This window comes from Capsicum annuum, chromosome 2 (genome assembly GCF_002878395.1).
Source record: "Capsicum annuum cultivar UCD-10X-F1 chromosome 2, UCD10Xv1.1, whole genome shotgun sequence".
NCBI classification, from domain to species: Eukaryota; Viridiplantae; Streptophyta; class Magnoliopsida; order Solanales; family Solanaceae; genus Capsicum; species Capsicum annuum.
Genome location: NC_061112.1, coordinates 95,484,076 through 95,511,415, shown reverse-complemented (window position 1 = coordinate 95,511,415; position 27,340 = coordinate 95,484,076).

Genomic DNA, 27,340 nt, shown 5'->3' with positions numbered 1-27,340 from the left:
AGTTTTTGAACTCTCTGGGAAGCATACAACTCAAGCATACTAGTTGTATGTTGTGCTACTGACTTAGGATCCCATCGTATGATAAACAGTGTGTTCTAGGACAATTTTTGTCCATGGTACGACAAGACTCCATATGGGTTGTATGGAGATGGTATAAGAAATTAAGGCCAATTGTATGCTAAACAGTTTGTATTCTTAATCATGTATTGCCCAAGGTACGACTATAGGGTACCAATCGTATAATGTTGATACAAGTTAGGCCATGAATTCGTATGTTGGGCAGAATTGTGGTCTAACTTTCTGCCTAGGATACGAGTTAGGGGTACTACTCGTATGATTAGATACGGGTGAGGGGTCAAAATCGTACCCACCTACAGGAATTTTTACAATTTAAGTTGGGGTATTATGGACATTTTCCCTCTTAACTTATTTTGACCCCACGACTTAAAAAACTCTTGGGAATTTATTAAACTACCATACCCAAATAAAATACTCCCAAAACACTCTCAAATCTCTCTAAAGCTGCTGGGTCAAGAAAAGCTAAGCTTTTCTTCAAGGCAATCAGTTGAGGCTCTAAAGGGTGGTTTCTCTCCGTCTTCCTTGGTATCTAAGGCATGTTACTTCTCCCTCATTATTTGTTCAACTAAAATTATATTTTAATGAATGGTTTTCATGGCATTATTGTCGATTTGTGTTGGTTTTGAAATATGTGTTGGGGTTTTGGTTACTAATGGTTGGATAATGTTTTCCCATGTTTTATTTATGGTTTTTCATGTTATAATGTTGGTTTGAACATGTGGTTGCATGGGAATGGTTAATTGATTCTTGGTTTTGATTTTGGAAAACTTTATGCATCCAACATATTTGTTAAAATGCCAATGAGAATATTTTTGTCACATAGTTTGACTTTTATTGAAAACCTTGCATTGCATAATATGGTAGTGGAACTTAAATTGGTTTGATTGAATTAAATGATTTGAAAAGGACTTGTTGGCCATGGTTTTGATTGATTGGAAATCCTATGGGGTACATGGAAATCCCCTAAGTGTTAGCTAATGAAATTGCTTGCAAGCAATAGTCGGTATGACGATACCACTTCATAATGCCTTGGTAATTACCCTTGGAATTGGTGGTTGGGTTATGTACTAAAGGTTTTAATGGGTAATAATAGAGGGGTATGATAGTTGACCGTGAAGGTATAAGTCCGATGGACGGACACTGGAAACTCATGTTTGCTGACATGAGAGTTGGCCATGGTGACCATATACTTGTGGGGTACACAAGAATCTCCTAAGTGATATTTGTATATATGTATCATGGAGAGTGAATGGTACACGAGAATCTCTGGCCCTTATGATATCTCCGATTCGTACTGTTACCTATGCACTGGGGGCCGTTCAGGGGCTAACTATTGACCCATATAGCCCATGGGTGGTTATAGGATGGTCAAGATACACCAACCCAGGTTAAAGTTTTAAATGCAAGCTAAACCCGGTTCTTCTTCCCAGCATGGAATATATCTATAATCTATAATATATTAAAAGTGTGAAGACCCTTAGAAAAATGATTTAAAATTTTTGCCCTTCATTAAAAGATTTCGCAATAGACAAAATCGTATTTTTTACTATTTTACTCAAACTATTATTTAATTATTTTAATAATATTAACTATAATATTAAATCCTAAAATATATATGGAAAGAAAAAATTAAGAATTCTATAATATATGGTAATAAGAAAGTGTTACTTTAAGAAGAATTAAAAATACTCCTAAGTTTTAGGAATCATAAATATACGTGATTTTTTAAATATTTTTAAAATAAAAAAATTAAGTCTATTTTATAATAAATATAAATAGAAAGCAAAGTAAAAGTCTACAAATTACTTTAAAATGGCACAACAAACGCGTAAGGATTTGAACTTTTACTTGGAAAGTCTACGTAATACACGTGTTTTAATATTATTTTTAAAAATACACATTTCATCTTTAGTAAATTATATTCTTCTAAAATTGATATATATTTATGGGGGAAAATATAAATTTACCATATTTAGATAATTTCTTTCTTGAAAAATAATTTGAACTTTTATAAATTGACAATCCTTCTATAAAAATACAATAACATCTTCAACGAACATATGGAACACGATTATTTACTTTTGGTCTTAGATCATTCTTCATTGTTTGCTTTACAATTATTTTTTAGGTCAAGAAATATTTTGTAATATTTTATTTATTTTAAAGTGCATTGATTTGTAGGTATCTTGAAGATATATGATGATGATAATATATATTTAGACAGTTGATGATTCGAATTTTGAAAACAGATTAGTTTCGCGTGAAATTTTTAGTTTTGAATGATATAAATTATTGTATCTATTCATTCTTACTCTTTTCAGGTAACGATCTTTTCTTTGTCTTCTTTTATGATATTTAGTTTATTAAACTTTATGAAAAAGAAAAAAATAGTAAGAGAAAAGACCTAACTAAATCTGGCTTTTTGATTTTTCTAAAGATTTCTAATCAGTAATTTGTAGCTTTCTTACTGTAAAAAATATAAGTTGCAACAAAGAGACACAACAAGAGATAAAGAAGAGAACGAGCGAATGTTTCTCCAAAAGTATTCATGGTAAGGAAGAGTTGATAAGTGTTTCTCCAAAAATATTTACAGTAAGGAAGAGTTGATAAGTGTTTCTCCAAAAGTATTCATGATGGAGTTAAAATTCAACGTTCAGTAGAATCCTTGGGTTTATTTGGTTGGACATACCAAGTACAAGATTAGGCTAAATTAAACTCACCCTAATAGTGATTAGGTTAAAAAGAAACTGCAACATTAGTTTTCAATTTTCCTAAAGATTTAAGTTATCGCTTCAAATAAAGGAATTGCACGTTATATTAATATTTTATTTTATACTATATGTAATGTATTTTTAAAAAACATAAATATTAAAACATATTTGAATATATTATTATAGAGAGGTAATTTTATAAAGAGTCTACCCCTATAATAAATGTCATTGTTGTTATAGGTGGAATTTTATTACAGAGAAGTAACATATAATATAAAATATCTGTTTCGAAGAAAATCAAGATGCTATAGTGAAAAACCGTTATACCTAGAGATTGTTATAGAGAGATCTGACTGTCTATAAATTATTAAGAGAAAAAGGTTTGAAATATATCTAAACTTTAGTGAAATTTGCTATAACATGCCTCAACTTTGAAAGAGTCCTATGATCCTCGGGACTATTTATTACTGCAAAGGTCCTATTTAGATTCTAACGTTCTCAATGTGCGTGATTCACGGTCCAACTAAAAAATATATGCCACATAAATACAATAATAAATAGTCTGAGGGGAGGAGGGGTCATAGGACCCCACAAAGTTGAGGCATGTTAGAGCAAATTTCTCAAAAGTCTAGGTATATTTCAGAACTTTTTCTCCTATTATGAAAGTCGTCTATTCATTGATTTGAATATAATGAGTTTGTTCTTTTTATACATGAAACTTTCTTCTTTAACGTTGAATACACGTGCAATGCACATATCCTAAGCTAGTATATATATATATATATAATATGATTGTGATTGCATATGATTATTTACCTGGTTTTAAATATTGGCATTATTTTATCCTTATTCCTGAGTACATGCTAGTTCATCCACTAACCCATCTTTGGGTGTTGTATCCCTACACGATGTAGGAACCGACCATACTACTCCTCCTGCTCAATGATTGGATTCTGGGAGAACTTTGTGTCAGATTGAATTGGTGAGCTTCCATACTCTAGAAGGCTCTATTTCATGATGTGGACTTCTTTACATTGTTTTTGTTTCTTAGACTTTGGTTTTGTCTATGATAGGGTGCATACCCCGACTGAATGTTCTTTGTTTTTTATTAGAGGCTTTGTGTGACTACTATAGGCATGGGCGGTGTCGGTATTTGTGTCAATCTTGGCATTGGTATTGGGGTTGAAACCGGTCAGATGTTTGGTTGGATACTCGATTGGTTATGATTATGAACTTTGTTTAATGTTCTTCAATTAGAATTGTTTTATCTTGTTATATATTTAGAATTCATTCGACATAGGGTGCAGGGCAATTATGGTTGGGTATTATGGGTGGTTTCTGATCCCGGTTGGGCTTGAGGAACCCGACATGACTAGGCCCTGGTTTGAGTCATGTTAGATTGGTATCGGAGCCCTAAGTTCATGGTCAATTAGGAGTCGATAAAGTCATGTTGAGTAGAGTCTCTTTTAAGGGTTCTTAGTGTATCACGCTCATAAGTGAGAGGCAATAAGGAATTTAGGAATGTTTCTCTTTCTTGTGTTTTATTCTCAATCTATAGGGTTTGAGTCCTGAATTCATCTCTTTAATCCCATTTGTTCATTTTTCAGATTTGCCTCGATTTTCTGAAGTTCATTAAAACTTCTCTGTCCCAACTGGGGATAATGTTGATTAGATACGCTCTACTTATAGGATCCATACTCGGTCTAAGGGTTTAGATCCTGATTGTCCTGGAGTTCTACCGGTTCTCTTTAGTCTATCTCAAACTCCTTAGGCTGAAGTGATGAACAATAAGTTTTGTTTGTCTATTCATAAATTGGCACAATTGGTAGCTAATCAATCTGAGTATGGTGTTCCTATTACTCTATCTTCTGAGACCACAAGGGTTGGAGAATTCATGAGGTTAAATCCTCTAACTATTTTGGGTGTTAAGGTTGAGAAGGATCCTCAAGTTTTTTTAGATAAGATGGAAAAGATTTTTTGAGTTATGCATGCCACAAATATGGAGGGCGTGGAGTTTACCGCCTACCAGCTGAAGGATGTGGCGTACCAATGGTATGAGGAATAGGATCAATCAAAGGTGACGTGCTAAGTCATACCGGTGGGAGGATTTTTATAATACTTTTCTAGATCACTTCTTTTCTCAGGAACCGAGTGATTCGAAAGCAAAAGATTTTGTTAATTTGAAATAGGGTAAAATATCAATCAAGGAGTATGATCCATTGGTTTTTAGTATGAGGGTGAGAATGAGGAAGTTTGCTTTTGATTTATCCTGAGACTTGATTTTGGAAAATAAAGTTACCTTATTAATCAAGGACATGGAGATCTCCAAGTTGGTTGTGTACATGCAACAGGTAGAGGAAAAAAAGAATAAGCAGGCTGATATAGGGGAGAGGTAGGGCAAGAAGTTTAGATTCTCTAAGCAGGATGGTGGCCAACAACAGTATGGTAGAGATGGTGGTAAGTGGCCTAAGAAGAAGTGGTGCAATTCTAGGTCTTACTTGATGGCTAGTGCTCCCTACCTAAAGTTGTTGGATGATAATAATCTGCATGGTGGTGACAACTTTAGGGCATAGGGTGCCCAATCCCAGGCTAGTGGGGCTCAGTCATCTCCATCATATCCTTCTTACAAGTTTTATGGAAGATTGCATCAGGATTTCTGTGATGAAAGAAGGGATAGGTGCTTCAACTGTGATCATCCAGGGAACATGCTTAGAAACTTTCCTATTGGTAAGGTTCCTCTGGGGAAAAGAAGGTTCTAGTTGCCTCTTCTTCAGCTTCGACACTAAAAGATGCACCATCTGGCTTCGACACTAGTCGGAACTGTCTTTATGCTCTCACTACATACCAGGAGTTCGATGCATCGCTTGATGTCGTGAAAGGTATGTTGAAACTCTTTTCTCGTGATATGTGTTGTTTACTTGATTCGGGGTCCACTCTATATTATGTGACTCAATTTATGGATATGCATTTTTTTGGATACTTTTTCTATTTCTACCTTGGTAGATGACTCTGTGATTTCTAGAAGAGTTTATAGGGGATGTGTGGTATCTGTTAGTAATAAAGAAATTGTGTTGGATCTGTTTGAATTAGATATAGTTGATTTTGATGTCATATTGGGGATGTATTTGTTGCACTCATGCTATGCATCTTTAGACTATTGGACACATAAGGTCATTTTTAAGTTCCCTAATAAGCCAGTTATTGAGTGGGGGAGTGGTTCCCTAGCTTCTAAGGGGAAGTTTATATTGTATATTAGAGCTCGAAGATTAATCTCCAACGGGTGTCTCTATCATCTAGTTTGGGTTCAAATTCTAACTTAAAGGGTCCTTTTTTGCATTCTATCCCTGTGGTGAATGAATTTCTTGAGGTTTTCTCTGATGACCTTTCTGGTATCCTCCTGATAGGGAGATTGAGTTTGGGATTGTTCTTGTTCTAGACACTCATCCAATTTGTATTCTTCCATATAGAATGACTTCAGCTAAGTTGTTGAAACTTAACGAGCAGTAAAAGGATCTTTTAGATAAGGGTTTCATTCATCCTAGTGTGTCCTCGTGGGGTGGACTGGTGTTATTCGTACAGATGAAAGATGGTTTCCTTCGGATGTGTATTGATTACCGACAGTTGAATAAGTTGATAGTAAAGAATAAGTACCCTCTTCCACGGATAGATGATTTGTTTGATCAATTTCAGGGTGCTATGTTTTTCTCCAAGATTGATCTTCAATTCGAATATCATCAGTTAAAGATTAGAGAAGGATATCCCTAAGACTGCCTTTCGAACCCAGCATGGGTATTTTAAGTTTCTGGTTATGTCTTTTGGGTTGACCAATGCCACGACGACATTTATGGATTTGATGAATAGGGTTTTCCATCAGTTTTTGGACTTATTCATCATTGTATTCATAGATGATATTTTGGTGTACTCTAAGAGTGAGTTGGATTATAGCGATCACCTCTATATCATGTTGCAAACTCTGAAAGAGCATCAGTTGTATGCCAAATTTTCTAAATGTGAATTCTGGATGAACGCTATCACTTTTTTGGGTCATATCATTTCTATTGAAGGGATCATGGTGGATCTACAAAAGGTTACAGTTTTTAAGAAGTGGCCTAGACCCGCGACTCCAACTAATATTCAGAGCTTCTTGGATTTAGTTGGTTACTATAGGAGGTTCATAGAGATTTTTTATTCTATAGCTACCCCATTGACTAAGCTAACTCAGAAGAAGGTGAGGTTCTAGTGGTCCGTTGCTTGTTAGGGTAGTTTCTAGAAGTTGAAGGATAATCTAACTTCGATTCCAGTTTTAGCTTTGCTTGAAGGCACTGATAGGTTTATGGTCTATTATGATGCATTCCGTGTGGGGCTTAGTTGCATTTTGATGCAGCATGGTAAGGTGATAGCTTATCCCTCTAGATAATTAAAGGTGTATGAGATGAGTTATCCAACTCATGACTTGGAATTATTAGTTGTGGTACTTGTATTGAAAATCTAGCATCACTATTTGTATGGAGAGCATATGGATATGTTTTCTGATCATAAGTGCCTGCAATAAGTGTTTACTCAGAAAGATCTTAACCTCATCCAAATGAGACGGCTCGAGCTTCTCAAGGATTATGACATGAGTCTTCACTACCATGCAGGTAAAGCTAATGTGGTTGCTAGTTCTCTTAGAAGGTTATGCATAAGGAGTCTAGCTTATGTAGATAAGGAGAAACGGGAGATAGTGAAGGATATTTACCATTTGTCTAACCTTGGAGTTAGTCTCTTGGACTCTAAGAATGGTAGTATGTTCGTTTAGAAGGTGGCGCAGTCGTCTCTGGGTGTTGAAATCAAGGAGAAACAAGAGTTAAATCCTATGTTGATAAGGATCAAGGGTGATGTAGGTGGGTAGAAGGTGATGGCTTTCAAGATTAGTGGTGATGGTACCTTGCGGTACCAAGGGAGATTATGTGTTACCAACATCGATGGTTTGGGAGAAAGGATCTTAGCTGAGGCGTATGAGTCCCTCTATATTGTTTATCTTGGTTTAACAAAAATGTATCATGACCTCAAGAAGATGTATTGGTGGAACAATATGAAAAGGGATGTGGCTAATTTTGTAGCCAAGTGAATGGTGTGTCAACAAGTGAAAGTTGAGCATATGTGACTCAGAGGTTTGTACCAAGAAATTGAGTTGCCAAAGTGGAAGTGGGAAATGATCAATAAGGATATTGTTATCAGAGTTTCTCAGTCTTGGAATTGATTTGATTCGACTTGGGTCATCATGGATAGGATGACTAAGTCGACTCATTTTTTTCCAGTGAGGACTAACTTCTCAGCTGAGGATTATGCAGGGTTGTATCTTCATGAGATTGTGAAGGTGCATGGGGTTCCTGTTTCTATCATCTTGGATCGTGGAACACGGTTTTTTTCACACTTTTGGCTATCATTTTAGAAATGTTTGGGGACTAAATTGAGTCTGAGTGCTGCTTTCCACCCACAATTGGATGGGCAAGTAGAAAGAAATATTTAGACATTAGAGGATATTCTTCGTGCTTACGTGATTGACTATGGTGGTAGTTGGGTTGAGTACTTACCTCTTGTAGAGTTTGCTTACAATAATAACTACCAATCTAGCATGGGATGGCTCTATTTGAAGCATTGTATGGTAAGAGATGTAGGTCTCCTATTAGGTGGTTCGAGCTTAGTGAGGTGGATATTTTTGGCCCGGATTTGGTTCACCAATCCATGGAGAAGGTGGAGGTGATTTGGGATATACTTAAGGCTATTCAAAGTAGTCAAAATTCCTATGCGGATAGAAAGCGAATAAAGTTAGATTTTGAGGTTGGGTATAGGGTGTCCTTGAAGGTGTCTCCCATGAAAAACGTGATGTGGTTTGGGAAGAAAGGGAAACTTAGTCCCCAGTATGTTGGTCCGTACTTGGTTTTGATGAGGGTTGGTAATATTGTGTATGAGTTGGAGTTGCATTATAGTTTGAACTCTATTCACCCAGTGTTCCGTGTTTATATATTGAGGAAGTGTATGGGTTATTTGTCTCAAATCATGCCTATCAAAGATATTGGTAATTTGGATTCTTTATTTTACGAGGAGGTCCTGGTTGAGATGTTAGATCATCAGGTTCGTCAGTTGCAGACCAAGGATGTAGCATTGGAAAAGGTTCTATGGAGGAACCACAAGGTTGAAGAGGCTACTTGGGAAGCTGAAGAGGACATGAAGTTCAGGTATCCGTTCCTATTTTCATCTCCAGAAATTTATGTGAAAGGTATGTGTTCTTCCTCATAATTATTTTTTCTAACTTATTTAAAGGTCAAAGTCGAGGTGTTGGGGTGTAAATCATGCTTGTACCACCTCGTTCCATCATTCGAGGATGAATTATCCAAGTGGGGGAGAATTGAAACACCTTGAGTTCTGACCTTTAGAAATTTCTTGAGTTTCTGAACTCCTGGGAAACATACGACTCAAGCATACTAGTCGTATGTTGTGCTAACGACTTAGGAGCCCAAGTTATATGATAAACAGTGTATTCTAGGTCATTTTCTGTCCAAGGTACGACAAGACTCCATACAAGTTGTATAAGATGGTATGAAAGAGCAGGGCCAATCAAATGTTAAATGGTAGGCATTGTTGATCATATACTGCCCATCTTACGACTATAAGGTACCAATTGTATGATGTTTATACGAGTTAGGACATAAAGTCATATTTTGGACAAAATTGTGGTCCAACTTTCTACCTAGGATACGAGTTAGGGATACTACTCTTATGACTGGATACGGGTGAGGGGTCCAAACAGTACCCATATGCGGGAATTTTTACAATTTAAGTTAGGGGTATTCTGGACATTTCTCTTGTTAACTTCTTTTGAACCCACTACTTAAAACACACTTGGGACTTTATCAACCTACTATTCCTAGATCAAACAGTCCTAAACCAATCTCAAATGTCTCTCAAGGTCTTGAGTCAAGAAAAGCTAGGGTTTTTCTTCAAGGCAATCAATTAAGGATCTAAAGGGTGGTTTATCTCCGTCTTCCTTGGTATTTAAGGCATGTTACTCCTCCCTCATTGTTAGTTCAACTGAAAGCATGTTTAATGAATCGTTTTCATGGCATTATTGTGGGTTTGTGTTGGTTTTGAAATATGTGTTGGGGTTTTGGTTACTAATGGTTGGATAATGTTTTCCCATGTTTTATTTATGAGTTTTCATGTTATAATGTTGTTTTAAACATGTGGTTGCATGGGAATGGTTAATTGGTTCTTCGTTTTGGTTTTGGGAAACTTTATTCCCCCAACATGTTTGTTAAAATGCCAATGAGAATGTTTTTGTCACATAGTTTGACTTTTATTGAAAACCTTGCATTGCATAATATGGTAGTGGAACTTCAATTGGGTTGATGGAATTAAATGATTTGGAAAGGCCTTGTTGGCCACGGTTTTGATTGATTGGAAATCCTATAGGGTACATGCAAATCTTATAGTTTTGGCTAATGACATTTCTTGCAAGCTATAGCCGGTATGACGATACCACTTCATAATACCTTGGTAATTACTCTTGGAATTAGTGGTTGGTTTGTGTGCTAAAGGTTTTAATTGGGCAATAATGAGGGGTATGATAGATGACAATGAAGGTGTGAGTCCGATAGACGGACACTGGTAACTCATGTTTGCCGACATGAGGGTCGGTCATGGTGACCATATACTTGTGGGGTATACGGAAATCCCTAAGTTATACTTGTATATATGTATCATGGATGGCGAAGGATATACAGGAATCCACGACTCTTATGATATCTTCAGTTCGTGCGGCTACATGCACTGGGGCCCGTACAGGGGGTAACACTGGACCCATATATCCCATGGGTGGTTTTAGGACGATCAAGCTACACCAACCCCGATTAATGTTTTAAATGCATGCTAAACCTGGTTCCTCTTCCTAACATGGAATATATAAACACACACACACATATATATATATGAATGTAATTGTACATGATTATTTACCTGGTTTTAAATGTTTGCATTATTTTATCCTTATTCCTAAGTACATGTTAGCGTTCACCCACTAATCTGTCTTCAGGCGTTGTATCCCCACTCGATGCAGGAACCGGCCATACTCCTCCTCCTTTACAGTGATTGGATTTGGGGACAGCTTTGTGCCAAACTAGTGGTGAGCTTCCACATCCGGATGGCTCTATTTCATGGTATGGACTTCTTCGCATTGCATTTGTTTCTTAGACCTTGGTTTTGGCTATAGTTGGGGGAATGTACCGACTGAATATTCTTTGTTTTTGGTTAGAGCCTTTGTGTGACTACTATAGGCATGGGTGATGTCGGTATTAGTGTCAACCTTGGCATTGGTATTGGTATTAGGGTTGACACCGGTTGGATGTTTTGTTGGATACTCGGTTGGTTATGGTTATGAACCTTGTTTAATGTTCTTCAATTATAAGTATTTTATGTTATTATAGGTTTGGAGTACATCTGACATAGGGTGCAGGGCGGTTATGGTTGGGTATTAGGGGTGGACTCCGGCCTCGGTTGGGCTTGAGTCACCCGACACGACTAGGCCCTGGTTTAGGTCGTGTCAGATACCAGGTAGATCAATAGGTAAAACATCAGAAAACTCACTGACTACGGGAATAGAGTCAAGAGATGGACTCTCCACACTAACATCATGAGTATAAGTGATATAAGACATGCAACCCCTCAAAAAAAGCCTTATAGCACACATATAAAAAAAGTCCTTGTCGGCTTGTGGCTAATTGCTCCCTGCCACATGATTGGGGGTATGGCGGGCATGGATAAGGTAATGGTCTTAGCAAAATAATTCATGACTGCACGATAGTGGGATAACCAGGACATGCCCTGAATCATATCAAACTCCACCATGTCCAATATAATAAGATAAGCATGAGTATCAACATCTCTAACAATCACAACACATGATCTGAAAACCTGATCCTCTACTAAAGAATAACCCATGGGAGTAGATACACATAATGGTATGGATAATAAATCCCAAGATAACTCTAATAATAGAACATAATAAGTAGAAACATAAGAATAAGTGGATCCCATATCAAATAAAGCTAAAGTCGGTTGACAGCACACCAAGATTGTACCTGTGATAACAGCTTCCAAAGACTCAACCTCAGACCTAACAGTTACTGCATATAACTGGACACGCCCGCCACATGGCTGGGCTTCTGACCGATCATCTACCCTAATTGCCTTAGAGCCTCCATAACCTTGGGGACCACCCCTACGACCATGCATACCTCCTCTAGCTGAAGGATAAATTATTCTAATAGGGGGAACACTCTGTGCTAAATTAACAATCACCCAATGACTCGGTCAGCTTTACAACCATAACATGCCCAATGAGATGCACCAAAACCAGAAGATTCAGCTGACCCCAAATAACGACCATGACTACAATAACTAGAAGACAAGGGTGATCATTTACACTAGACTAACCTCCATCAGTAATATAAAGCATTGTCTTTACGGGCTACTAGACTAACCGTAAGGCTGATATGGTGTTTGTGGAGGGTTTCTACCTTGAGAACTGTTACCTCAGTATCGAGAGATACTACGGCTCTCACTAAAATGGCCCTAATACCTAGGCCTGTTATCATTACCCCCTTAGGCCTTGCAATGCATCTCTTCCGTTACATGAGCGTGGTCCTACACCTCATTAAAAGACATGCCCACAATAACTGAACTCTGATTGGACATGCAAAAGAGAAGCTCAACCCCCTAACAAAGCAACAAACTCTCTCATACTCAGCAGGCAGAATGGAAATAGCATGTCTATCCAACTTGTGAAAATGAGACTCATACTCCACAACACACATGGAGCCTATTCCAACCTCGAGAACATATATGTTAAGCAATTCCTAAGACCGTGAGGCATGTACTCTCCAAGAAAATCTCAGAGAATTGAGTCCATGTCAAAAGAGAAAATCCAACTAGCCTGGAATCAAGATGACCTCTCCACCAATGTTGAGCTTCCAAGTCCAACTAAAAATTAGTATAATCTATACCACGAGTCTCAACTAGGCCCATATTTTAGAGACTATCCTCACAAGTAATCAAAAACTCATAAGCATCCTCGGCTGGTGCACCAAAAAACCTAGGCGAATCTAATCTCAAAAATCTTCCCAACATCTTATGCTCCCCAACAAACATACAGGTTGGTCAACCACTGGTTGAGCAATATCGACTGAGCAACGATCGACATAAGAAGGACTTTAACTCTAAGAGCTGCAGCTATAGGTTGTGCTCCCGCCTCGGTACCATTTTTATCTGTAGACTGTGCACCATCAGATGATGCATCACCAACCAACCCCAAAAGTTGAACGAAAGTATCTCTAAGTATTGAAGAAGAAATAATCTCGGTGGAGCCTGGGATGGTCTCTGGCCCACCACTAGCTAGGGCAGAAGAATCTCTAACTCAAGAGCAAGAATAGGGTGTAGTGAAGGCCCCCTATCTTGGCCCCTTACTAAGGACACATATCATAGTTTTCCATGACCTCTGGGTCATCCACGAATAACAATAGAATTCCTAGGCTCGATCTCAGGACCCTCATCTCATGTAACGGTAGCACGTGTCCTAACCATCTGTGAAAGAGCGAAACCAAAGGAATGCTTTAGAAACCAACTCAAACTCTTAGCTTGAAATAAGTGAAGATCTCCTAAGAATGTCCTATATCCCCCCAAAGATAAGAAGGAAACGTCATCATTTCGATATGTAGGACTCTACTAGAAACTTGCTTTTGCACCAACAATACCAGTGAAACCTAGGCTCTGATACCAATTTGTCACAACTCGATTTACGAATCATGTTGACACCTACCAAATCCCTCTAGTAGGTAAGTTAAACCATAGCCAAGATCTATATGCAATGGGATAACTTGGAAAAATATGCCCTAAAGGGATGGAAAATACACAAATATAACTTATAAATATGCAAGATAGTAAAAATAGTCTAAAAAGGTAGATAAAACTTAGATAACTATCCTACGACCTGATAGAACCAGTACAAGAGCTATTACAAATACACCACAAGTTCTAAAATAGTTAATACGATCTATCTCAAAATAAAATATTAGATATAGGTAAATTAAAGGGAAAGGGGAAACTCTGACACTGAGAGCTCACCCTATCTCCAAAAATCCAACACAACATGATCTATGAATTAGCGGCGACGACTAGTACTCAGATCTATACCAAAAAAGGTATAGAAGTATAGTATGAATACCAAAACCACAGGTACTCAATAGGCATCATTGGCCAACTAAGTTAAATCGTGATATGAATATGATAAGATCTAAGATAACATAACTAAGTCAAGGAAGAAGGGCAAACTTGGAAATACACTCCAATACCTCTATACAAAACTAAATTAATGAATCAAAAAATATATATAAGAACATACAATTACAACTACAAGATTGTCCCTCATAAGTCAATAAGTGTGAAAAAGTAAATAACCCAATGCAGGCCCCCAAAAGCTTGGTGAGTACAATCAAGAAGGTATATACCGAACCACCATATCTTACCACTTTTTCATACTATAATAGGAAAATCATCCATGTTATGTCACACTACAAACAACTCTCTTCATCGTATGCAAATCGGTACTCATATCATCCATATAACAGTCAATTTTTTAACTCAAACCGATATTCATCTCATCAATATATTAATTAATTCCTACACTTAAATCGATATTTATATTGTCAACATCACAATCAATTTCCATACTCAAATCGGTATATATATCATAAACATAATAATCAATATTCAAAATCAAACCAGTATTCATATCATCTATATAATAACCATATCTGGACTCAATCCGGTATGTACATATAATCAATATTATAACCAATAGCCGAATTTTTACCTCAAATAGAACCAACACCCAATATCAACCCGTTATAACAATTAAGTGACTAATCTCTGTAATATTATCATAGCAAGTCATTCAATGTGTATAATAAGAACATAAAGGTTCACAAGAGCTAATAGAAATCTTGGTTTAAGGTGGGCCGAGAGGCCCACTTATAATCCCCAAAATACATCATAAGAAAAACTCTACCCCGGATTAGGCTAAAGTATCTAAAGCCATATTTAGACGTTAAGCAAGCCCTAATTAGTCCTAAGATAGATATTTTACTTAAAAACTAAGCAACTAAGCCAACTACACCTAAATTATGATTTTTGAATAGCCTAAACGGTCCATCTAATCCAAGCATTGTCAATTGTATCACTAACACCTAAAACCCATCACAAATCTAACATAATATCATAAACATACTATTAATTAGATCAATCTATAAATGGAAAAACCTATCCTACCTGGACGCCGAAGAAAGCTCAAAGAATCTTCTAAATCACCGATTTTCCATTTTGAGAAGCTTCCGCAATGTGCCACACTATCAAAATCACAATGCACTCATCAAAATGAGAACAACGACACCCATATTGCACTATTATGCTTTGAGTCCAAAATTATGTTTAAATTTCATATGGGATCCGTTTACGAAAAATGTGTTTCCAAAACCAACCCAACATTTGCTCAAGGAGCATTTACAGAAATAAATGGGTGAAATTTGAGCAATATTGGTGCTAAAATCAAGTCACCAAGCTCTTACATTTTTTAGAGAAGAAAAAGTAAAATTAACCATGAAAATGAAGGAATCTTACTACAAATTTAAAGGAGAAACACGTAAGTAAACTTTATCCTATCTCCTATAATCACCCACAAATGCTATCTCTAAGCTCTCCCAAATTTTAGTGTTTAAATCTCTTGGGAATGGATGAGAAATAGTGAAAATGGGATTAGTGGGGTATTTATACCCTTCCCTGTCACACGGGTATCATACACGCAACCCGCCGATTGTATTTGCAATACTTGGCTGCAGAGGCAGAAGTTGCATACGCTATATTATTATTGCAATCGTGATACTGTCCAAGCTGTTATGAGTTTTTTCTACATGACTCTAAAATATTACTTACAAGACATTCATTGGTGCCTTCCAGATCTCATATGCGATAAATGGCCCGAGATCGCCGGTACACCAACACAGCCTCTACCAACCCCTCGAAATTCATCTGAAATCCCATATACACAAACATGCTATGTTATCCTATCAAATTTGATGTTTTAAACTCAATGGTGAGTTTGAATTTCCCACTCGATATCGTTAATATGGGTCTCACACCTAATTTTTATTTTTTTAGTTTTCGACCAAGAGCTCGAAATGAGCTCGGGTGCCTCGATACCCAAACCAAGAGTCCACCTAGCCTAAAATTAACATTTCACAACTATTGGAATAGTTAGAATTTACATACGATGTCATTTGATTGAAGTTTTTACAATAGCCAATTTAAACCCAGAAAGACTTCAAAACTGGAAATTAGCTCTAAAAATCAAATGAATTTCCTGGTAAATGAATCGTCGTCCCCAAAAAGTCATAAACGACTTAGGATGACTATATAAAAGCTCTAACAATGAAAATAAGTGAAAATATAGAAAATGAACCGAAGGGTCGTTACATAGTGTCTGACACTCAACCATCTTCCCCCTATAACTTGTACCTCTAGTACATGATCTCCTCTTGTACCCCCATCACCCTTAAAGAAATTTACTAGGCCTTCAGGTGACCTTCCTTTCTTGATGTAATGATTTGATTGGTGTAATTTTGCTTTCGATGTGATTTAATCATTGTGCCCTTCTTCATAGTTGTTGCATATTTATTTTAGGGTATAGGAATGATTGGCATAGTTTTCAATGCCTTCAGGAGGGAGTTGAGAGAGTTTAAGGTATTTTTGAGATTTAAAAGTTCCATAGTTGACTTCGATCAATATTTGATATTTTGAGTGTCATTTGAGATTTAGGCAGTTCCATTAGATCTAGAAAGTCAAATTTAAATTAGTAGCAAGGTTGGTTCAGATTTAGATAGTTTGCATTTCAATTGTCCATTTGAAAAAATTAGTGAAACATGCCTTAAGGGGGTTCCTGGGTTAATTTATTGAAAATGATTCTTTTTGAAAATTTAACGTTGTCATTGTGTCTGAAACATCAAAATTAGCTTGGTAGCATATGTAGTATGTTTTTGTGGGGTCCGATAAAATTTTTGGTTCACTCGCTTAAAAGGTAGCCGCTTTAGATGCTAGTCATCGCTTAAGTAATAACCGCTCTAGCGATCTAGTACCGCTTTAACAGTAGCTACTTAAGTGTTCATTTATCCGCTTAAGCGACAACCATTGTATATGAATCCCTTTTGATGATTTTCACTATTTTTGAACTTTGAGCTTCTAGTTTGGGCAAGTTTTTGGTTTTTCATCACCATTTGAACTTGGGAAGCTCCAAAACCTTAATGTCATTACTTTGTATCGATTTATATCCATCAAAACACTTTTTAGTACTAGCTTTAACATGGGATTTGGAGGATTTTTCCAAAAAAATTTAATTATTTTTTTTATTTGAACAGCATTGTTAACTCATTTTTGTGTGGGTTTTTAATTGTCAATTCCTTTTTAACCATGGAGAATGCATTTCTAAAATAAAATTTTAGCTTTACCTTTTTTATTTTCAAATCCATTTTGGGCCCGGCTCAAATATGGGAAATATGGATATCATTAGCTTTCTTTTAATACAGTAGATGTTATATTTGAATGTTTAGTTGATTTCGAGGATGGCTAAAAGGGAAAAGCTCCGTGTTACAGGATTTTAGGCTTGGATTTTATCATTTTGAGGTAGGTTATGACTTAACTTTTTTCAAACTAGGTTGGGTAGTAAATGAATAAGTAAAGCATGCTATGGGTAAGAGAAAATAACTACGGAACTTAATTTCATGCTACAGGTTAGAAAACAACTACGGAACTTAATTTTTGAGTTATTATATATGGTGTGATGCCCATATAGGGGCTTACTTTCTGTTGTTGTTGGCTTATGATGTTACATATGGCATGTTTCCCATGTGGGGGTTTTATTTGACATCATTGATTTTATTTTGTGTGTTTGACTGCTATATTTCTTAATATGTTGCCCTTGGGGAGCTTGAATAGATATTATAGACCTTATTGAGAACTATTGTCTTTATCATGATAGAAACGACCAGGTTATGGATTGATATGACATTAAAGATGTCTTACATGTATGTTTATTCCAATGGTGCCAACTAGAATTGATATCATGAATTATTGACATATTGAGTTAATTTCTGAGCTCACTTGTATACATATTGAATGAATTAGATATCTTTGTACTATTTGATTATGAGAATTATACAATCATTGCATATATACATAATTATGATATATTGATACCATTGAAGAACATTGATTTTTGGAATAAAATAAGACACTTTTGAAAACGCCTAGATCGAGGGATGTGTCGGTCGAGTAGATTGCAACATGAGACTAATATTGATTGAAATTTGAGATAGTATACGGGTAACAAACCCCCCATGGGTCCTATTTTGAGAGCATTGAGGCTCGATAGGTGTGTAGTAAAAGTCATACGATTATGTACGAAAAGTCATGCGATGACTTTTAACTATTTCACTTAATCATACATCACATTGCATTTGCATATTCTGTGTTTTCCACTATGTGTTTATGTGTCATGTATTATTTAGCTTCTATTTATGCCTTTGTGTATGCTTTTCCCTTGGTGATATACCAAGCCAATAAAGCATGACTAACAACAATAAGTATCGCTTTGCCTTAATTGTTCTTTAAATAGACATCAAAAGAAATTATACCTTTCAATTATGTCAATAGTCTGGATCACATAATGATCTAATGTAACAATAATAATATCCACTATTTCACTAAAAAACCAAATATAAATCGATCAACAAATAAATTTGATCCACTTAAAGAACCATCAAACTCACCAATACCTTGTACATACATGCTAAGGATATTATGATTGCTCACTATCTATGATCGGTAGGAGACGAACCTAGTCCATGTACCAAACATCCTGGACATTTAGTGTTTGTCACCCTTATCTCAAACTAATGTAGTGTAACCCTTATTTCAACATCCTTATCTTATACTTCCTGAGTTCCACTACTTTCATGATAATGATCATTACCTGTTCATCTCACAATAACAACTAATATCGTAATAATAACAATCACAATGAGAATAACATAATTAAACTCGTAAAACCAATAAGTTTTTTATGCAACCTCATTAGATGCGATTAAACGCTTATGATATCATTCAACAATTACACCTCATAAACATGAATTGTAGCAAGTACACAAAGAGACAGTTAATATGCACACATAAATTAAATTAGATTTTTAACTACATATAATCATCACCTACCTCAATTTAAGCTTTGCATCACTTTAACAAACTTGAGTCATTCATTTTCTTGCAATCTCAGCTTGGTTGTGGTCTAAAAACAACAATGCAATTGCAATTTAAATAATGATAAAAAATATTCAATAGTTTTAATCTCGTCCTCTAGCTCCAAAGTCAAAATTAGAATCATTTCCTCATTCTAGGATTTTTCTACCATAATTTCAATTCTACCAAATTCATGTTTATAGGGATGAATTCTAATCATGCAATCTTAGTTCATCAATTTTTAATCAAAACCCAAGGATTTTAATCCAAAACCGCCAAATTACACCAGAAATTCCACCGTGGTCGTTCAATCTTTCCCCGTGCCTAAATACTAATGATTCTGAAATTAATTCTTTAACAAATCAGTTAGAAGTATGGAATTACTTACCTTAACAAAGAATATTGGTGGAAAAATTTAAAAAATACCCTAAATTACCTTGTCCAACGATTGAATGTATTTTTAGTAAAAATATATTTTGGGTTATTTTCTACATGAATCAACACTCATTCCACTATAGCGGGATTTACCCGTTATATCGGGATTGACCGACTATGACTCCTACTATAATGAGAATATTTTCGCTATAGCGATGCTAGTGGTAGCATCCTGCCTCCTGCTATATCGGCCTAGATGGATGCAGAAAGTTCATTTACCCCTAAAATTTGCCTATTTCACAACACACTTTTGGATATTGATATCCCAAACCATCTCATTTACATTAAATACAATAATCGAGGTTATATTAACCCGAACTTACTTTCAACAGTTTCTACGAATTTCTTATCATCTTAGCTATAATAAAATAAAGTTACATCACTTAATTATTAATTAATTCATTTCTGAATTATCCTAGACCATGCCACACTTGGATTTTATCCAAGACTAGCCTAGTTTGAAATTCTAACTCTTTATTCAGAGAGAATCTTAACTTAAATTTTGATATGCTAGAATTTACTGTAATGACAGAAAGGATCGTTACATTATAACACTTTGGATCTTGTTCTAATTTCTCTTGGCAAGAAGTTTATTGGATGCAAATGGTTTTATAAAGCTAAGTGTAGGCTGATAGTTTTTTGAAAAGGTAAGAGATAAATTGGTTATGAGGGGTGATACTCAAGTTGAAGGTGTGGATTTTAATGGAACCTTCTCTTTTATTATCAAAATGACTACTGTTAGGACTCTAATTTTTGTTACTATCAAGAAAGGTTGGCCTCTTTATAAGTTAGACATCAGTAATGCCTTTCTCTATGGTGATTTGGATGAAGAGGTCTTTATGTAGATACCTCCTAGCCTCTCTGTACCATAATCCTATTCTTCTTTAGTCTATAGGTTAAACAAGTCCTTTTATGGTCTAAGACATACATCCAGATAGTAGTATACCAAACCTCTTAATTTTATGTTCTATAGGGTATTCTTATTCTCTCAATGACTATTTATTTTCTAAGATTTCTCTTGCCTCTATTGTTATTTTGGTAATTTATTTGGATGATATTATCATCACTAGTACTAACGTAGTTGAGACTGCTGCTCTTAAGGATTTCTTCCCTGATTCTCTTACAATGATTCTATGATAGTTCTCCACCAGAGTTAGTTTATCTAGGACTTATTGGTGGATTTAAATATACTTGATTGTTCTTCTATCATTTGTCCTCTTAAGATGCATGAGAAACTTAAAGTGGGTGTGGGTGATTCATTGCCTAAGCCTGAGTTTTACAGATCTTTAGTGGGAAAGCAGAATTTTTTAACTTACACCAAACCTGACATTTATTTTTCTGTACAATATCTTAGCCAGTTAACGCAATATCCTTAAGTTCCTCACATGCATGCTACTTTGAATTTGCTTAGATACCTCAAGGGGACCTCTAATAATAGTGTGTTTTACAATAACTCTTGTCTCTCTGTGTATTATGTTATTGATTGGGGGGGATTTCCTGACAATAAGAAGTCTGCCAGTGGTTTCTATATTCTTTTGGGTATCAGTTTGGTTGGTTGGAAATCCAAGAAGTAACCACTTGTCTCTCTTTCTTCTATATAATCAAAATAAAGATCCATGAGCGAAATTATTATTGAATTCACCTGACTTTATAGGCTTTTGACAAACTTTGCACTACTTGCTCCTATTTTTGTTCCTTCTTTTTGTGATAATTAATTAGAAATTCACATTGCTAAGAACTCAGTTTTGCATGAACTAACCAAATATATAGAGTTGGATTGTCATTTTGTGAGGAGCAAACTGATGAATGACTTGATCTCTCTTTCTCACATATCTAGTTTTTCTTAGTTCGCTTATATTTTTACTAAGGTTCTAATAGGATTTATTCAACATGTTCATCTTTGCAAGCAAGGTGTTTTCTCACCTTTCACCTTTAGGGAGTTGTTGGATTATATGATTCTGCAAGACACTTAAGTTTATTTTATGTATAAATAACATAAATACCAACCTTTTAGAAGTAATTATACTCTCTCCCACCTTTTTAATTAGTTTACTCTCTCTTTCTATTAATATAAATTCGTCAGCCGACATATACATAGCAACGTATGTATATTCGAATCTATTAATGCCCTTCCAAAAAAGAAAGTAACGGATATCCAGCAATTATGGACGTAAATAATGCAACTAATTAAATAAGTGGATTACTGCATCCCTTAAATCATGTAAGAGCAACTGAATTTCAAATTTTGAAAACCACAAATACATAAAACTCAATTCTGACGAAAAAGCATAAATCAAATACAATTTAAACTTTGTTTTTGGTTGTTTTTGGAAGAAAAAAATTACTTCGAATTAAAAAAGATGAATATTTCTATTCTCTTGAGATGCTCTGGTAAATGGAGATCCAAAATAGAATATGTAAATTATAAAGTGAAGGAATCGTTGTCATTGAATCAATAAATTATTTAAAGTTGATTTCGTTAATTGCCACGGAATTAAACATTGACTAAGCTTGAAAAAATATTGATGTACGTTATGTTGTCGACGGATATCCGATGTTATGACTCTCACTCTTGCTGAGATGTATAATCAGTATGCATTGCATGTGTCGTAGTTCGAGGTTGATAATTTGATCTGTGATATCAAGAGTATTGTTGTGAAGGTGAAATAGATGTATAAGGATAAAAAGACACTCGTTTTAGTGATGTTAAAATATGTGGTGATAGATGGCTTCAATTTCAAAGCTAATCATTCAAACAAAAAAAGGTATTTATGTTATTTTGTTCTGTTAATAAAATTTTTTATTTAAATTTTATGTGTTTAAATTCAAATTTTACCATTTTTGATAACTATATATATGAATTTATAACTGAACTTAATATAATGTTAATTGTAGAGTGAATGTTATTATGATGTTTATATTTATGTTGCATAGATTATTTTCATGTTCTGATAACAATTTTATATACAGTTGTATTAAATTAACAGAACCTTGAAGTTTTTGTAGCTTGAAATTGTTGCGAAATAAAGTCGCAAAAACAGAAATTGCATATTCATATGAAGAAACTTATTGATATACAACATATACATTCAAAGTGATTTATATATGTAAATCTATGTTAATGTAAACAGACCCAACAAAACCTTATTTTTAGTTACAAAAGATGAAGTGGTTATGTGATCACATATACATAATCATTTTTATGTATATGTCACTCTGACAAAACCCAAAATTGCGTCATTGATTTATACATAAAATTTTCTTTCAGTAATAATTCACATATACATAGAATATTTTGTGTAAATGTGTAAAAAAATAGGTTTTATTCTTTTGTTTGTTTTTTTTAAATTGTGTAACACAAAAAATCATATATGTTTAATATGTTTATTAATGTATAGTAGATGAGTTGTGTTGTATATTTTTTATAACATACAAATCCTATAAACCTATAAATTGCTACAAACACTAATCATATTATTGTCTTTTTTCTATTTCAGCTATGTCCTCATATGTTACAATGAGGATTCTAAATTGTTCATCTATACTGGAATGTTCCTAACAATGCAGATGTGGAAGGAGTTCTACCTCCGCTTTATAGGCTATAAAAAAAAACTAAGAAAGGGAGAAAGAAAAATCAAGCGAAACACTTTCATTAAGTACAAATCGTTGTGAATGGTGCGGACATGAGAGACACAATAGATGTCCCTATAACTTTTTTTCAAAAGAGAACTAACTTGTAGTTTTCCTATACACTTGATGATTAATCACTCAAATAACATTTTCTACTTTTATGTTTTGATTTGGTGAACAATTTGAGTTTAATTATGATAATTTGGAATAAATATCAATTTTCTTCATTTTTTAGCTACGTTTGATGTATTTATATTTATAGTTTGTCTTGTATATTTGATAGCTGCGTTAATAAGTTTTTGTGCATTTTTCATGTCTACATAACTTACTATTGTAACTGGTGTTAATTTGTGTTTATATACATAACTGGTATGCAATTGTGGTTGTTGATGAGTAGTCTATGTAATGGTTATGTTTTTTACATTTATTAATGATAAACATATGAAATTATGAGTTTATAAGTATACGTTAATTATGATCAACTATTAGTGGTTAATGTTCCTTGTAAAATCTATATATATGTAAACATATATTATAATTAACTGTAAACATACACTGATTTATAGTTTATATTTTTTTTGATTAACGATGAATGTAGTTTCTAGGGCTATGATAATATGTACATTAAATTAGCTTCATGAAGCCGTTTAATACATTATGTTAACGGTAGTTATAAAAAATGTGTATATGTAGACATAATTACTATATATAAAAAATACATACATTACATTTTTTTATTATATCATGCTTTTTATAAATTATGTTAACATTCTTTATAAAATTTATGTAAATGTAGTTGATATTTTTATGTATGTGACAATATATATACATAAAAAGTAGATATTAGGCATAATTTCAATGTAGTTGATATTTTTATGTATGTGTTAAATACCCCAAGGTAGCTATGCTTACAAATATATGTTAGGTCTATTTATGTGTTTAAATCTACATTGATATTGTGCATATGTAGGCATATACACTGTTAAATTTTCACAAGGTGGCTATGTTTACAATTATATGCTATCACTATTTATTTTATAAAATATACACTGATTTTTGGTAAGATAATGTACATGTTACGCATATGTTACCACCATGTATGTCTATATACATTACTACTGTTCCTTTACAGTTTTCATTGATTGAATAAGTATTGTTATGTAGTCACATTCTAAGTGTATTTGCTTACGATTATATAATACGATTATGTATAAGACTGAATATATACTGGTAGACTAATAACTATGTATGTGCTATACATCCACGTACATATATGATACTCCTATTGTATAAGACTGAATATACACTAAAATTTAGAATCAGTAAGTCAATCTAATGCAGTGATATAAACAATTAAATATAACACATGCAAAACAGTCAGTACTTCCCAAAAGCATAACTCATTGTGTTTTCAAAACTTTGTACATACACAACCCATTCATTAGTTTACTAAACCAACCCAACAAAAATCCACAGAAAAGAAAACAATCAACACCATAAACATCTTCGAGACTATTCAAAGCTAACTATTCCAGATTCATGAAGTGAGGGGGGGGGGGGGGGCCATATTTTGTCCTTGGTCTTAGAGGATCGTCATTGTCACTAACATAATTGTATTTGCCTTTCGAAGACTGTAATTTCGAAGGAGTGACGCATATTGCATACGATGGTATTCAACTTCAAACCACCTGAAGGCACATCAATTCCTTCGTTGAGTTATTCTGCATACTCAACAACAAAAACTTCACAGTCCATGTATGTATACAATTTTGTATTTCAGATCCTGTATTGAATGAAAAATAAAATCATAAAATTAGAGTATATTGTCAGTTCATAGATGTTATGTTGTACATGAACCATAAATTTCAAAACAGGTCAAGTACATAATAGTACTTATGTATATGTCTATCACATACATAGTTATTGCTTGTATGTTGACGTACATTAACTAAAGAGTTCAAAAAAAAATAAATACATAGCAATACTTATATATATTTCTAGCAAATACATAGTTATACTTTTATGTGGATGTGCACTAACTGCATATTTCATAGCAGGTAAAATATATAAATAGACTTATGCATTTGTATAGCACATACATAGTTATTACATGTGTGTGGATGTACAGTAACTATAAAGTTTTTAACAGACAAACTATATAGGTAGACTTATGTATATGTCTCCCACATACATAAGTGTTTCTTGTATGTGGATGTACAACAACTACAAAAATCATAACAGAGCAAACTTCATAGCAGTATTTATGTGTATGTCTATCATATACAAAGGTATTGCTTAAATGTAGAATGACATTCTAGTACAAAAAGAAATCACATAACTAACATTTATTACTTATGTATATTTGACTCACATACATAAGTACTGCTTGTATGAGAGTTGATAGCTACTACGGCAGCCTCAAATTAAAATATGAAAAACACCACATTTTACTACAAAAACTAACTATCATAACCAAAAATAGCAATTCAAAAAATCTCACATTAACGATAAAAACACTATATTCCAGTACAATTATAAATCACAATCAAAAAAGAAAAAAGAAAAAAACTTTGATAAACGTGGCCTTGAAGTATCTTTTTATTTACATTCTTGGCGATTCTCCGATTTGATTTTTTGAACTTTGTTCAGCAACTTTTTAATCTTCTTCATCTTAATGGGATCGTTCTGATATTTTGATTTGTTTTCAAAAAATTAGGGTTCTCGTAGTCAAATTCTCCAGGAACGAACCCAGTAACTCGATTTGTTGATTCATTATGATCCAACTGAGTAAATCCTAAACTAAAAGACGGAGAATCATACATTTACTAAGAAAAAGGTAGAAAATAAATTACTTGCAATAACTATTTCAATGGAATCTATGAATTGATAAAGTAGAAAACCAAAATATAACTCCAAAACTAAGAAAAAACTACTGAATGAACATCATTCAACACCTTGTTCACTTCGAAAAACTTCAATTTATAGTCTTCATATAAGAAAAAGTTGGAGTTAGTAAAAAAAAATTTACAAACCTCAAATCTGAAAATCTCATAAATTTTAATGGAGATTTTGTTAAAATTGAATGTCAATGTGTAAGAGTAGGAGTCACACACGGATGAAAATTCAAAAAAAAATAAACCTCTATTAATGGATCCTTGATTGTAACCGTGTTCCAGGGAGAGCAAACCGTAAAATATTTTTGGTAAAGTTATTTATGTGAACTTTTAGAGAGAGAATTGAAAAAATGGAATTTCTGTAATAAGTTTTAACAATCGGGGTTTTGTGTGATTAGTGATAGTTAAGTTGTTGCTTTATGTAATTTTAGTTATTTTATCATTTATTTGTATTGGGCTCAGCCTATTTTGTAATTAATGATTTTCTCTATAGATCTGGATCTCTATAAATATAGAACCTAAATATTTTTGTAAAAATAATTATTTATTTTCACTCTCGGTGACAGTCTCCTCCCCCCCAACCCCCCACCCTTTATATATATAGGAGTTTCTCATGAACTCTAATTGTGTCAAAACAATCCGGCATGGATTGATCTTGTTAATAAGTTTTCAGTAATTGATGTTTAAGAAATTTTTACTTAATTGCAACTAGGTAAGACTTAAGTCATTATGAGTATGAAGTTTTAATTAGTGGTGTGCATTCAATTTCCTGTTTGATTTGCATTCGATTTCAATTTTGAAATAATATTCTTCAATTCCAAGCAAAATAAATTTAGTCTGATTCCACTCTTTTCAAATAACAAGAAGAAGTTCACACTTAATATCATTATAAATGAAAAATGCAAGTATAATTTAGTGCTAATTAGTTGTTTTAACTAATGATTTACTACTAATCAAATTTGGACTTTTCTATTTTTATCTTTTAAAATCTTATCAAGAAAAAGAATTGACTATTTAGAAAAAATATATAAAACCACCACTGAAGTTGTCATGAATTTTCAAAAAGACAAACATTTCATGGGTCCTATTATCCCACGAAATAATTTTGAATTGATAAAGTGGTGTTATTATATTCATTTTTGTCACCTGTCTTGGAGAGTGCACTCTCTTTAAGAGAGTGAGCAACTCAAATATAAAATTTATTTGCCTATTTGT